We start from the raw sequence: 15402 nt of genomic DNA on the forward strand, positions 1-15402 counted from the left end.
CCCCCAATTTATTTCCACACCGTCCTTAAGCACACACGAATCCCTAGCGACGGAATCCCGCGACTTAGAGGATCACCGGATGATCAATGGAAGTAGTGGAGGTAGGGCGCACGACGAACAATCAGCGACGGCGAGACGATCGAGCAGCGACCTGCTCAAGGCGAGACGAGAGGGACAAGAGGGCGAGGAAGGGGCGGGGACAGCCTAAATACCCCTGCCCCTCCCCCGGAAGTACCCATTCGCAGGACGACTTCCCTGGCTGAGCCCAGGGACTAGACCGGCTGCCCCCAGTGCCTTCATGCGGCACTAAGGCGGCCGCCCTGTTAGGGGGGCTGTTTCGCAACCCCCCGGGGCAGCCTTGCAGTTCCACCGACCGCAGATTTCTGAGCAGAGCCGTGGGCACCGGTGCTCATTATTTTACACACCCTCCCCCCCTCCCATCCGCTCACACTTCCTCTTACGAGGGGAGCCTGAACTCAGCTGCTCAGAACAAGCAGCGTCTCCCGTGGCAGAGACACCTCTGTTGTGCCCCAAGGCTGTGCTAGGTGGGGGTTGGGGGGCTGGTGTGGCCTCTCCAGCTACGAGGAGCAGCACGAGCTGGGTCCAGCACTGACAAAAAGTACGAGGATAACGGCCCACGTCTGGCCTCAGTCATTTGTCCTGGGGCACTCCTGGAACTGAGCACCCCTTCAGTCAGAGATATAGGAAGACCCACGCACAGTCCACGTTAGCAGCCCCTCGGATGCGCCCATGCCCGACTCAGGTGCGCTGTTACCGGGAACCGTCTCGCGCGTTGGAGCTGCGCGTGCCGCCGTTCTCATCTCCACCGCTTCCTTGTTGTTTCTTGTCCCTGTCCTGTACACAAGTGTCATGTCTCTTCACTCCGCTCCATCACCAGTCCATCTCTAATCGTTGCAGTCAATTGCTGTGTCCTGTGGCTGCCCTATGTATCCCATACCCCTTCAATGACTTTTCTTGCTGCCACTCCCATACTTCTCTCTTAGCTCTCTCCTCGCCTATCTCTTCCACTCCGTCTTCTCCCCAACCTATCTCATCCGCTCTCTTCTCTCAACCTATCCCTCCGCTCACCCTTCCGGTAGTTGTCTCTCCCATCCAACAGACTCCAATATCTCATCACACCACTCCGTTCCTCTCGCCCTACCCCTCTCCTTCACACCACTCCTCTCCTTCCCCACTCCTATATATATCACCTTCCGTGTCCGGGTTTCCATTGGTTCCCCTGAAGCTCCATCTCCTGTTGCTGTCCTCCCTACCCTGCGCAGTCCCTTCGCTTCTCTCTTCCAGCCCCCACCTATTGCTCTTCTAGCTTTACTCCCCCCCCCCCCCGCCCAAACCCTTCTTGTGCACCTGGGCCACACCTCTCATTTGCTCGCACGCGCCCGTCCTCTTATTCATACCCTTTACCTCTCCACCCCGGCTGCCTCCTCTCTCCGCCCGCTCGGCCGAAATCCACTCTCCCTCGCCTTATCCCCATCCAGGTACCTCTCCTGGCGCCTCCATCACCTGTGCTCAGCCTCCCCTCCTGCATCTCCCTGGGCAGTCCAGCCCTCCCTCCACCTCCTCTGTCTCCGCCTTGTCTGCCGCTTCTCTCAAAGGCTCCGTCGTCCAGGACTGCACCGGATCTTCTGGCGGACGGACCGCAGGTAGGAGCGGGCAGGGCACTTTAATGGGGCCGGTATGGCTGGGGGGGGGGGGGGGGGGGGAGTCTGCCGGGACAGCCGTCCACTGAGACGGGGCCGGCTTTAGTGCTGGTGGCGCCCTGTGCGACAATGTTTGTTGGCGCCCCCCCCCAATGACCACCTCCACCACGGATTCTCTCACTAGCACCCTTAACAGTGACCAAGTCTCCATAACCACACTCTCTCAGATGCATTGAATTAGTTATATAGCGCCACTCATACCAGTGTTGGGTGTCCAAGCACTTTGCATCACACACACATTACACAGAGACAATCAATCATACGTGTGTAAATCAGTGTATAGGAAATGTTACATAAGCCAAAGGACTAAAAGTGTAGGAGTCACATGTCACTCATACTGGTAGGCAGTATAGTTTAAGAGTGCTTGGTGTGGAGAAGCAAAACTCGGAGGCGAAAAAGAAACCGCATAGTTGAGAGTTTTCTTTAATAATAAGAATCGATTCCTAGCCAAATTAACCCTTTTTGCAACATTAATCAATGTTCTAATAATGTATACTTTGCAGAGTGTATGCAGTTCTGGGATGAACGTCACTATTCTCTATTAGGACTTTAAGTTATAAATTGCATGTAACAAAAGGATGTCTCTTTTGAAAGCAGTAACCTGCTGATCTGTCACATACACACTCTGTAATCTACTGGGTACACGTTCTTTGCAGCAGGCATATTTACCCTCTGCAATAACTTCCCCCAAGTCAAAACCTCAACTATACAAAATGCTGATCTCTCTCCAGGAAGATAATTAATCACACGAGTTTTCTTGACATTTATGTGAGCCCTGGTAATTGCCGGGGGAAAGAAACGCTGCAGCAGGTGCGTCCAAAGCATAAAAAACGTTCAAACACGGCGCCCCCAGGAAGCCAACAACCGGTGCGGCGGCACCGGTCGCACCGCCCTAAAGCCGGCCCTGCACTGAGATGCCGTGGTGGCAGAGGCGGGGGTCTCTCTCATGGCCCCGGACCCCTTGGCAGAGTGTGGGGGAGTACAGCTGTACACCATGGGGGAGGGGGACGGGGCGGTCGAACTGCACCCCGGCGTTGCTGGTCCGGGGACTCTGCCTGGAATGAGTGGGGTAGGGGGCGCACAGTAACACCCAATGTAGTAGAGAGTTGGTGCATCACTGTGCCGAGGGCAGAGATGTGGGGTGGGGCAGACACAGCACTAAGCACCACAAAGTGAGTTGAAGAGGTTCCTCTCAGTCCATGGCACGTGCATATCGAGACGCAGGCACAGGCTGCATGGAATGTCTGGGAGTGCGGACACGATAACACCGCGGGCAGCGGGGGCCGTGCAGGGGGTTCATAGAGTTGGGGAGCAGCAGAGTCAAGCGCTACAGCAATTTGAATTTAAAGGGGCGCCTTGGAGTATCCCTTGGGGGGGGGGCAGCCTCTGTCCGCTGGGCCGCGGAGGCGCCAGAGGACTGTGTCCCCCCGGTCTGTTGCTTACGTTGTGTGTGTTTCCGGATGGATAGTGCATGCTCTGACTTGGGCTCTGACTGCGGCACCTCCAGCAGATTGGAAGCCCCCTCAATGCCAGACTCTGCCCCCATCCCGAGGCCGCGGTCTGAGGGGCGGCGCGCGTACAAGACACGCCGACCACCGCCCGGTCTCTTATCGCGCGGTCTATGCTCTGGCAAGGGGCTACATGTGGGTAGACTGGGATTCAAAGAGGGCCGAGCCGGGGTCTGGCGTGGCTCTACGAGCCAAAGCACAAGCCGAGCCTGCGAGGCTGCGAGCCATCCAAGGATTCGACATGTCATTTCCGAGTTTGTCAGTTAAGTGCATATATGTTATTACCACATTGAGTAGCATTTATTGAAAGCAATATGTTTTAAATATAAAGCATTCAAGAATTACCCCATGCCCTGACAACGTTGCCACGAGTTAAATGTGAAGGGACATTAATCTGTAATAACTATACACAAGGGAGTTATTTGCATAACACAGATCCTAGACTGAATTACTTTTGCTTGGTGAAGAAAAATGGTGCATAGTGAAGTCATTTGGCCGTGGATCACACTTAGATCAAGTAGGTAAGCCGGGATATGAGCGCAGGTTTCCTGGTTGCACCGTGTGCAATAAAGTCATTGTTGGGCTCGTTCGTTCTCTCTGCTGCTCAGCACCACAGGCCAGAACTCTGTGTTCAGACATTTCATGAATTGGTGTTAGTACACAGAGTTCAATAAATACACCTGTGACGCCTTAAATCAAACGGATATTATACACGCATATATTCCTGTACATAGTAATAAGATGTGAAGGTGTGCTTTCCTGTTTAGAATATTTCCATAGAATCTTATGATCAAACACAGTGCAGAACATGCCAGTGTGAAGCCACGCTGCAGTTCAAACACAGTGCAAAGCATGCCAGTGTGAAAAGCCACGCTGCAGTTCAAACACAGTGCAGAGCATGCCAGTGTGAAAAGCCACGCTGCAGATCAAACCCAGTGTAGAACATGCCAGTGTGAAAAACCACACTGCAGTTCAAACACAGTGCAGAACATGCCAGTGTGAAAAGCCACGCTGCAGTTCAAACACAGTGCAGAGCATGTCAGTGTGAAAAGCCACGCTGCAGTTCAAACACAGTGCAGAGCATGTCAGTGTGAAGCAACACTGCATTTCAATTGCAGGGCAGAACATGCCAGTGTGAAAAGCCACACTGCAGTTCAAACACAGTGCACAACATGCCAGTGGAACCCACGCTGCAGTTCAAACACAGTGCAGAACATATCAGTGTGAAGCCATGCTGCAGTTCAAACACAGTGCAGAATATGCCAGTGTGAAAAGCCATGCTGCAGTTCAAACACAGTGCAGAGCATGTCAGTGTGAAGCAACACTGCATTTCAATCGCAGGGCAGAACATGCCAGTGTGAAAAGCCACACTGCAGTTCAAACACAGTGCACAACATGCCAGTGGAACCCACGCTGCAGTTCAAACACAGTGCAGAACATATCAGTGTGAAGCCATGCTGCAGTTCAAACACAGTGCAGAATATGCCAGTGTGAAAAGCCATGCTGCAGTTCAAACACAGTGCAGAACATGCCAGTGCAAAAAGCCACGGTAGAGTGCAAACACAGTGCAGGACATGCCAGTGTGAAAAGCCACGCTGCAGTTCAAACACAGTGCAGAACATGCCACTGTGAAGCCACGTTGAAGTTCAAACACAGTGCAGAACATGACAGTGTGAAGCGACGCTGCAGTTCAAACACAGTGCAGAACATGTCAGTGTGAAGTCACGCTGCAGTTCAAACACTGCAGAGTCTGTCAGTGTGAAGCCACGCTGCTGTTCAAACACAGTGCAGAACATGCCAGTGTGAAGCCACGCTGCAGTTCGAACACAGTGCAGAACATTCCAGTGTGAAAAGCCACGCTGCAGTTGAAAAATAGGGCAGAACATGCTAGTGTGAAGCCACGCTGCAGTTCAAACATAGTGCAAAACATGTCAGTGTGAAGCCACGCTGCAGTTAAAACACAGTGAAGAACATGCCAGTCTGAAGCCACCCTGCAGGTCAAACACAGTGCTGAACATGCCAGTGTGAAGCCACACTGCAGTTAAAACACAGTGCAGAGCATGCCAGTATGAAGCCACGCTTCAGTTCAAACACAGTGCAGAACATGCCAGTTTAAAGCCATGCTGGAGTTCAACACACAGTGCAGAACATGCCAGTGTGAGAAGCCATGCTGCATTTCAAACACAGTCCAGAACATGTTGGTGAAAAGCCACGCTGCAGTTCAAACACAGTGCAGTTCATGCCAGTGTGAAGCCACGCTGCAGTTCAAACACAGTGCAGAACATGCCAGTGTGAAGTCACGCTGCAGTTCAAATACACTGCAGAGCATGTCAGTGTGAAGCCACACTGCAGTTCAAATACAGTGCAGAACATGCCAGTGTGAAAAGCCACACTGCAGCTCATACACAGTTCAGAACATTCCAGTGTGAAGCCACGCTACAGTTCAAGCACAGTGCAGAATATGCGAGTGTGAAGCCACGCTGCAGTTCAAACACAGTGCAGAAGATGCCAGTGTGAAGCCACGCTGCAGTTCAAACACAGTACAGAACATGCCAGTGTGAAAAGCCATGCTGCAGTTCAAATACAGTGCAGAACATGCCAGTGTGAAACCATGATGCAGTTCAAATACAGTGCAGAACATGCCAGTGTGAAGCCACGCTGAAGTTCAAACACAGTGCAGAACATGCCAGTGGAAGCCACGCTGCAGTTCAAATGCAGTGCAGAACATGCCAGTGTGAAAAGCCACGCTGCCGTTCAAACACAGTTCAGAACATTCCAGTGTGAAGCCACGTGGCAGTTCAAGCACAGTGCAGAATATGCGAGTGTGAAGCCACGCTGCAGTTCAAACACAGTGCAGAAGATGCCAGTGTGAAGCCACGCTGCAGTTCAAACGCAGTGCAGAACATGCCAGTGTGAAACCATGCTGCAGTTCAAATACAGTGCAGAACATGCCAGTGTGAAGCCACGCTGCAGTTCAAACACAGTGCAGAACATGCCAGTGGAAGCCACGCTGCAGTTCAAATGCAGTGCAGAACATGCCAGTGTGAAAAGCCACGCTGCCGTTCAAACACAGTGCAGAGCATTCCAGTGTGAAAAGCCACACTGCAGTTCAAACACAGTGCAGAACATGCCCATTTGAAGCCACGCTGCAGTTCAAACACAGTGCAGAACATGCCAGTGTGAAGCCACGCTGCAGTTCAAACACAGTGCAGAACATTCCAGTGTGAAAAGCCACGCTGAAGTTCAAACACAGTGCAGAACATGCTAGTGTGAAGCCACGCTGCAGTTCAAACACAGTGCAGAACATGCCAGTGTGAAGCCACCCTGCAGTTCAAACACAGTGCTGAGCATGCCAGTGTGAAGCCAGGCTGCAGTTAAAACACAGTGCAGAGCATGCCAGTGTGAAGCCACGCTTCAGTTCAAACACAGTGCAGAACATGCCAGTTTAAAGCCACGCTGGAGTTCAAACACAGTGCAGAACTTGCCAGTGTGAGAAGCCATGCTGCAGTTCAAACACAGTACAGAGCATGCTAGTGTGAATCCAGGTTGCAGTTCAAACACAGTCTAGAACATGTTGGTGAAAAGCCACACTGCAGTTCAAACACAGTGCAGTTCATGCCAGTGTGAAGCCACGCTGCAGTTCAAACACAGAGCAGAACATGCCAATGTGAAAAGCCACACTGCAGTTCAAACCCAGTGCAGAACATGACAGTGTGAAGCGACGCTGCAGTTCAAACACAGTGCAGAACATGCCAGTGGAAGCCACGCTGCAGTTCAAATACAGTGCAGAACATGCCAATGTGAAAAGCCACACTGCAGTTCAAACCCAGTGCAGAACATGCCAGTGGAAGCCACGCTGCAGTTCAAATACAGTGCAGAACATGCCAGTGTGAAAAGCCACACTGCAGCTCAAACACAGTTCAGAACATTCCAGTGTGAAAAGCCACACTGCAGTTTAAATGCAGTGCAGAACATGCCAGTGAGAAGCCAGTCCGCACATCACGTGTCTCCTTCAACTGCTGTAACCCAAGGAGCAAACTGCGCAGAGGCTTTGGCTTGTCCCGGGTAATGCAAGGCCCAGAACCTGCTCTGCACCAGGGGTGTCCCAGGTGTAAATGTTCTGTAACTTTGATCACAGTTTGCTTTAGGTTCTCTTTGAGGATGTGCAAAGTTTGTATCATGCGAGCAAAGACTTGCCTAGTTCGTGATCTGTGGCCTTCCTTGAGTTCACGGAGTATCACTTTTCCTACCGTTTATTCACGTGTGTAATTTTTCTTTGCAAACTCGCAATATATTCTCACGAGTTATAATATGTCCTCTGGAAATCTGGAAAATAAATGTGCTGTGTTCTCCCAAGTCACCGTTACCACCGTTTCCCTCGCAGCGGATAAAGTTGATGATGTTTTTATTCTTGCAGCAACTTAAAAGGGGCACAAAGTGCAGACTTTAACCTGAAAACTGTGAACTGCAACTGGTAATTAAGGTGTTTGTGAGAATAGCGAGAGGTCTGTAAGAGAGAAAGTTTGCTAAGTAGCCCGGGTCGAGTTCTTGTGTTCTTCTCCTTTTCTCACCCTATGGAAGCATAGCCCAGGCTTCAGGAGTTGAATAATCCGACCTGGAAGAGGTTGAGTGCAAGGATGGGAGAGACCCAGTGTTGGCCCCACACGCAGGACGCCACGCTTTAGTGCTGATTGACGGCCTCAAGCAGTGTGTGTTTTGCTGAAACCATTTTCAGCCAAGGGCTGATTGAATAACCCCCCCCCCCCTAACCTCAACCTGTAAGAACACCAGACGCTACAGCCCTCCGCCCCTTAACTCAGGTCTGATTGTGGCTCAGCATCCCACCCCTTGGTACAAATTCAGTTCACCACTTGCCCATCGACGCATTTTTTGTGTAGTTTTCAGCAGTCAATAAATCCAAAACGTTTTATGATATTGTTTTCTTAACTTTATAATAACCATAAGCATGTATATAGCTAAAATACTAAATGTAGTACCCAGCCTTTTACCAGAACGGTCCTAGTCATTATCACTGACCCTGGATGCTTTAGAAGGGGCCTGCTCACCGTGACTACAACTCAAACACGAAAGATTAACTTGAAGTGAATGGCAATGACTGGGACATGCCCTTGTTCATAGAGAATGTGTGGTTAGCAAGCCTGAGGCTGTGAAAACAAGTTACAGCTCACACTATGGCCTCCTCTGCAGCTAGTACCTCCAAGTTGTAACATAGGTACCCTTAACCACTGCAGTCTTTCTCCTGGACCATAAAATTCCACAGAGTCTGTCTTATAAGGAACCTCTTCCTCTGTATGACGCTTGACAGAGGTCCAAGGAGCAATGCCTGTTAGTATATGCATATAGGGCTTAAAGGGGGAGTGTGAGACAAAAACACCCTTAGAATTTGATGCAAAGTCAGACCTAAGCTAGTGTGTCCTGGCTTTGTGCCAAATGAAACCAAGCCTGCCATCTGCCCGTTCTCATGTCAACATCTGCACTGGTGGCTGGTTCCCTAACGCGTGCCTCTTTGAAAGTTTACCACTGCACAATTGTTGCACAACACACGATTGCAGGTTTTTTTGGAGTGCTGCATTCCCTACATTTTAGTAAATTTCGGCCTAAATGTCCCGTCTGTGCTATATCCTCAAAGGAGAATAGGGCTTTTTACTTACAGGTAAATAAAAAGAGCGTAAATCTAATTCACACAGAAAACCAGAGCGAGCTAATACCTTCTAGTGCTTAAATTCAACCTCAAACATTGTATTGCCTTCATGCAATAAACCAGGCTTTTCCAATGAGTAGCTCGTGAGTACTGACTGATAGCTCCTCGCCTACCTGAAAGTAGCCCTCCTGTGTGCATTCCAGCCTACTTAATGTGAAGCTTCTGCTTGGCTGAATTTATATATGTATACACATTTTTCTTTAAAAAATAATTGTATTTTAGACAAAAATGTGTGCATTTTCAGACCTCATCAGCTGATATTTGGGGGAAAAGAGTGGAATTTTAAAACTCCATTTAAAGATGATATGTAAGTAATATATCATGTGGCACTGAGGGAGAAATATTCTAATGGTATTACCTTGGTGCCAGAGGCATTGCAGCTATTGCTGCTACAAATTACCCATATAAGGGGATTCCAAACTGGCAAAGGCTTTTGTACCTTGCCCCTTGCATCCCTACCTGACGCTCTGCAGTGATCGCTGCTGGCAACCTTTCATAAGGTGCCACTAATATCACCTTGTCTCATGTGGTCATTATTACAACACTAATATTATCAGTAGCTCAGGATGGTTTTCACTAAACATAAGTATTTCTTACTACATGAAGATTGAAGACCCCCTGCAATGAAACGTGTTTCAAATTTTGGTCTCCGTTTTTTGGGGAAGACAAAAAAATTGAGGCAAAAAGCTTACTCTGACCATATGACATAGTTTTTTAAGTAGATATGTCAGAGGTGCTTGACAGTCTACACAAAGATAAGAGACTTAGGGTCCGCGGCAAGAACAGCAGTACTCTACGGGGTCCGGAGGCTCCAGGGGATCAAAAGAGCTCCGGCAGATGCGGGCTGGTAGAGTCTCCCTCTTGGGCCTGTTTCCTCTGGTGCTCCTAGGCTTCTTGCTGCTGCTTCTTCTCTTTTCAACACCAAAATGGCGATCACCTGCTCTAGTCCACTTCAGATTTTCTTTCTCTTTTCCATTCCCATCATATCTGATTCTCACTTGATTTCTTCCTGGCTTTCTGATTCCATTTTGCTTCTTGTCATGTGGTGTTTGATGTAATTTCCTTTTCCTGTTCTTTTATGTTCTAACAAAGTCATGTTCGTCTGTTTCTTTGTCCCCTCTGCTTGCTGATCCTGATCCGCTCCACATAGAACAGTTTATCCTGCTAGCCACACTGGTTTCACAGAGCGTTAAACATTGAGAAGAAATGCGACAAGGAGAGAAAATTGAACGAAAGGCACAGTGTTTAGAAAATAAATAGCATGGGAAATAATTTGGATAAAAGGCCGGTATCTCTGTAAAAGTCTAAAAGGGGAGAAGTTGGAGAAGGAAATGGAGAATGCTGTTGTATTTTGGGACATAAATGCATTTAAGGTTCCTTCGGTCACATGATTTTCGAAACGTTTAAACATTACTGGTTGGTTAAAGGAAACCCAACCACTAGGGTAAAATTATTCTCTAGCATTCTTAAATCACAACATACTGATGTATTTCAATATTACAATTGACAAACCATAAATTAGAGTGTCCTCAGTAAGCAAACAAACCCTACAGCTATGCAGCTGGCCCCTTACTTTCTAACTTGGACAACATAAAATCAGCCAATCACTAATTACAACCTGGCTTGAAAGTATCAATTTGTCTTTATAATAGTTGGATGGCTTATTCACTCAAAAAATGATGACATGTTGAACCTCTGTTTTAAACCTACTGAAGAAACCAGCTACATTGAGAACTTTCACAGACTTACAATTTCTCTTGAAAATTCTGGAGTCCTGTACTAAATCCCAGCTGAAGAACTATCTGAAAGATAACGACCTTTATGATGATTTAAAGTTGGATTACTGTACCAAGCACAACACTGGAACGTCAATGATGGGTTTGATAGAAGATACTATAAAAAATGGCAACAACAGTCTTAGTTGCCGTCTTATTCTTTTAGATCTGTCGCGGTCTTTGATACAGTTGACCATACATAGTTACTCCTCCATTCTTTCAAAGAAATGCTCAGAAGTAATGACACACTACTAAAATCAGCAGATACCAATGTGTTAAAATTAGGGAGTTTCTCTCCAGGCTGACCTCTGTGTCATACCACACGGCTCACAACTGGCTCCTTTACTTATTAATTTCAATATTGAGCCCCTTGGAGCACTTCTAGGAATTCTGTATCATCTGTATGGAGATGATACCCCGCTACACCTTAGAATCTCTGTTTATCATACGATATTGTCTTCCTCCCATACCAACATTCAACAAGCATTGGCATAGCCAATAGGTCTCGCCTTTGGGACCTTATAAGTGTTTAGCTATGCAACAGTTGCATAACTAAATACTTATAAGGTCCCAAAAGCGAGACCTATTAGCTATGCAAAGCGGCCGCGAAAGTGAAAGTGATCGTGATCACGATCAAACATCAAAGCGGCCGCGAAAGTGAAAGTAATCACGGTCAAGCACGGCGCGCGCGCCCGCGCCCGCGCACATGCACTGTAGCTCTAGGCTGGCAGCACTTTTTGGAGCCCTCTCAATAAGTCTCGCCAGACCAGCGCATGCGCTGGGTCAGGCGAGACCTAAAAATGGCTAAAAGAACGACAGCTAAAAGTAAATAACTTCAAAATTGAATTTCTCTTCAAAACCTGACTCTCAGATAAACCAATATTGGTTAAATGCAATCTGGTCTGCATGCTTTCACCCTCAGATTGCTGAATACACAAAATCCCTACTAACCTGTCAAACAAGACACTCGACCTTGGAGCCCACTTCATAAATCTTTTCTGTAATTGCGAACAATGACCGTGAATGTCTACTTGAATCCCGAGCCAGCACTTTAAATGCTGTAGCCGAAATTGTGAATTTTGAGAGAAGGGGCTATTGGGCAAACTGTCTTGGGTGCCGCCTCTCATCTGTATTTTAGGAAAACATGAGTCTTTGAGAAGAAGGCAGTTTATCTAAAAAAGGAGGCGAGAAGGCACACCAGCCTTGTGATGCTCCAAAGCTTGACTATATTCTCAAGACAGACACATCTTCCTCCTTCCTTTATACAGAACTCATTTGTTCAATTTCCACCCTTTTCTGCAAAGTTAATTAAGGCTCTCTTGAAGTACTTTGGCTCACAAGATGCAAACCCTAAAGAAAGTATGTCCATTACGGACTGATGTGCCACCTCCAGGTACAAGGTTTGAATAACCCAGAACTAGGCTGAGCTAGTACTTCACCTACTTAGGTCAATAAAATTGCCACCAATAATTAGGGCAATTATAACACCTGTTGCTTAGATTTGACCGTGAGACTGTGGTATCGGGAACCATATAATGCCCGCTTCAGGGAATAATGTGTAGAACTCAATGCTTTCTATGATCCCTGGGCCTGAACCTATAGGGTATTCCTTTCTACCTGTTCCTATGTACACATTATAACATTGTCCCCTCCTTCAGCTGTGCACAGTGCGTTGTTGTTTCTTTGCCAGGTTTGTGCCAATTTATCAATACCTTCAAACAAAGAAAAATAATTTTTAGAAGGCCAAAAAAATGTTAGGACAGAAAAAGTAGTTTGTAGTGAATAATAGTTATCTTAACATAAGTTCACCAATTAGCCCTGTCATTTTGTAACACATTTGTATTCATATTTTCTGTAGGGGGATTTGTATATTGGTTTGAGTATGCTAAGAATGGGGAAGCGTTTGGTAAATTGGATATTTAAAGGCACCCATTTATCTGGTAGGCAGAGCAACTGCAAAGAGGATGAGACAATTGCATTGGGTATGGGCATTAGAAAAACGCAGTGTCGTGAGACACTGTAAACATTAGAATTACATGTAGAAATATTATAGTATGTTTAACAGCAGTACTGGTACACACAACTTGGGTAAATAGACACATTATGAGAAAATCAGAAAATAATCTGGATGATGGCCAGGTTAAGTAAGAGAGCAAATACAAGGAGATGATGGACGGAAGGCTGAGACTTTTTAGACACTCACCCCCAGTCACAGATCTCGGTTGAATCCATCATCGTTCTTTAGCTCACTTCGCCACCTCAGGTCAGGCCCAGCTATATGCAAATCAGTCTTGACCCTGTGCCTCATGGAACAGTCCAGCCTGAACTGCCAAGCCAGGTCTTCCCTGAACCGGAAACAAGCTTTGTGGGACTGGGTTCGGGGTAACACCCCTCATCAGCCAGGCTAGCTTGAATCCAGTGGCAAAGTGAGCAAGTGACCCACATCTGGGCATACCCAGCCAACTTAGGGTGAACAAAGCAAACACAGGGAGATGATGGACGAAGCGCTGAAACTTATCAGACACTCACCCCCAGCTATCCTGGCTGATGAGGGGTGAAACCCCGAAACCGGTCCTAGGATGCTTGTTTCCAGTCCAGAGAGGACCTGGCCTGGCAGTCCGGGCTGACTGTTGCCATTGGGCGCAGGATCAAGACTGATTTACATATCGCTGGGTACACACTGGAATGGCATGGGGAGCAAAAAACCATGGATTTAGGCCCAGATCTCTGTTCTGGGGTGAATGTATGACATTGTTCTGCACTCTGTCCATCAATTGTTGTTTTTGCAGGTTAATAGAGCATTTAATGTATTTTAGTCATAATATACGATATTGTATTACATATTTATCAAAGGCAAAAATGTAATATGATGTGCTACTAGTTTAAAACCTCATGTTGTACTTGGAATGTAAAATGCTTTACATTTTCACAAGATGAAACCATGCCGTATGTTGTTTTAATGTAGAAGCCTACCAACCAGAACAGCTGTCTGGTTTGCCAAGGACATCTTGAGAACATTTGTAAAGCCTCCCTGGGAATGCATTCCACCACTTACTTACCATTGGTTTTGTGGTTTTGTAACTCACATTTTCTTCGTTTGTGTTCGCTGCCTTTGTTTTAGGCTGGTCAGATGGGGATTCATCCTTTCCCATGCCCAAATCCTATTTACTGTATTCTTCCACCAGTACTGAATTGCTGTAAATAGGCCTCTAAATCTTGTTCTTATCTTGTCATATTTGCAGTGCATTGAAAGACAGAGTTCAGATGTCAGGATCTGTCTTCCCCAGGATCGAGGTGTTTACTTTTCTTTCTCTGACTGCAAAGTGAGAGGCTTTATGTGACAATCATGCTAGCTAGTTGGGGTGTGCTGTACAAAGTTCTTTCTTTACTAGCACAAAACAAAATGTAAATGCCTGCAAAAAAATGGATAATTCAGAATATGGAAAGCACAAATTGAGCAAATGTTTGGGTAATTCTACATTCTGGTGGAAATAAATATTTGAATACGATCAAAACAAATCAGCACACTAGGTGATGACATTGCCACACATTATCGTTTCTGCGCTGTATACTTTTAGCAGTAAAAATGTATATCTGCGCATATTTAAAGGTCATTTCAATTGGAGATGTGTTGTCTGTAATAGCAGTGTGCTCCCACCCCACGCATACTTCACTTGTCACCACTCAATTCTACTCTGCACCACTCCACTCTACTCCACTTGACTTGAAGCCTCTCTACTCCACACCACTATACTGTGCCATTGCACTCTACTCCACACTACTCCACTGCAGCCTAAACCAATCCACTCTGCAACTCAGCACTCTGACACTGCACTGTACAATACTCTACACCACTGCACTCTATGCCACTCTATTCTACGCCACTACATTCTGTCACTGCACTCTATGCCAATGCACTCTACAACACTTTACTAAAAGCCAATACACTCTACTCCAACCTACTCTGCACCGCTGCACTGTACGCCATTATACTCTACCCTGCAACAATCGAACTCTATGCCGCTGCACCCTATGCCACTCTATTCTACAAATTGATCTCTACGTCACTTAACTGTGCAGCACTCTACGCCACATTACTCTTCAACACTACACTCTCTGCCATTGAACTCAATGCCACTGCCCTCTGCTCTGTACCATTGTACTCTACACCACTCTACAACACTCTACACCAATGCACTCTATTCTCCTGCACTCTATGCCACTACACTCTACACCTTTCTACTCTACTCTGCACCATTCCACTCTATGCTAATGCACTCTACCCCACTCTACTATGCACCACTGGATTCTCTGCCACTGCACTCAGCACCACTCTGCTTTACCCCAATGCACTCTACGACAATCCACTATGTGCCACTACACTCTATGACACTGCACTCTATGACATTCTACTCTGTAAGACTGTACTCTCCGCCACTGAAGTCGATGCCCCTCTACTCTGCACCACTTCCCTTTATGCCACTGCACTCCATGCCACTGCCCTCTACACCACTCTCCACTCAATGCCACCGTACTATATGCCACTTACCTCTACACATCTGCACTCTACCCTGCACCACTCCACTCTACTCTGAAACAATTTACTCTACGCCACTCCACTTTGCGCCATTGAGCTCTACGCCACTGCAATCTACTCTGCACCATACTCTGTCACT

General features: G+C 47.2%; 1 protein-coding gene across 1 annotated transcript in view; it reads left to right on the plus strand.

Annotated features, from left to right (window-relative positions):
- Positions 1-515: 515 nt before the first annotated feature.
- A4GALT (alpha 1,4-galactosyltransferase (P1PK blood group)) overlaps positions 516-15402 on the plus strand; it is a 207370-nt gene continuing 192483 nt past the window's right edge. The window contains exon 1 of the mRNA XM_085652498.1: positions 516-1664. The gene's annotated coding sequence lies outside the window, so the exon portion shown is untranslated. The remainder of the gene's footprint in view (positions 1665-15402) is intronic.

This window comes from Triturus cristatus, chromosome 4_1 (assembly GCF_964204655.1).
Source record: "Triturus cristatus chromosome 4_1, aTriCri1.1, whole genome shotgun sequence".
In the NCBI taxonomy this organism is placed as follows: Eukaryota; Metazoa; Chordata; class Amphibia; order Caudata; family Salamandridae; genus Triturus; species Triturus cristatus.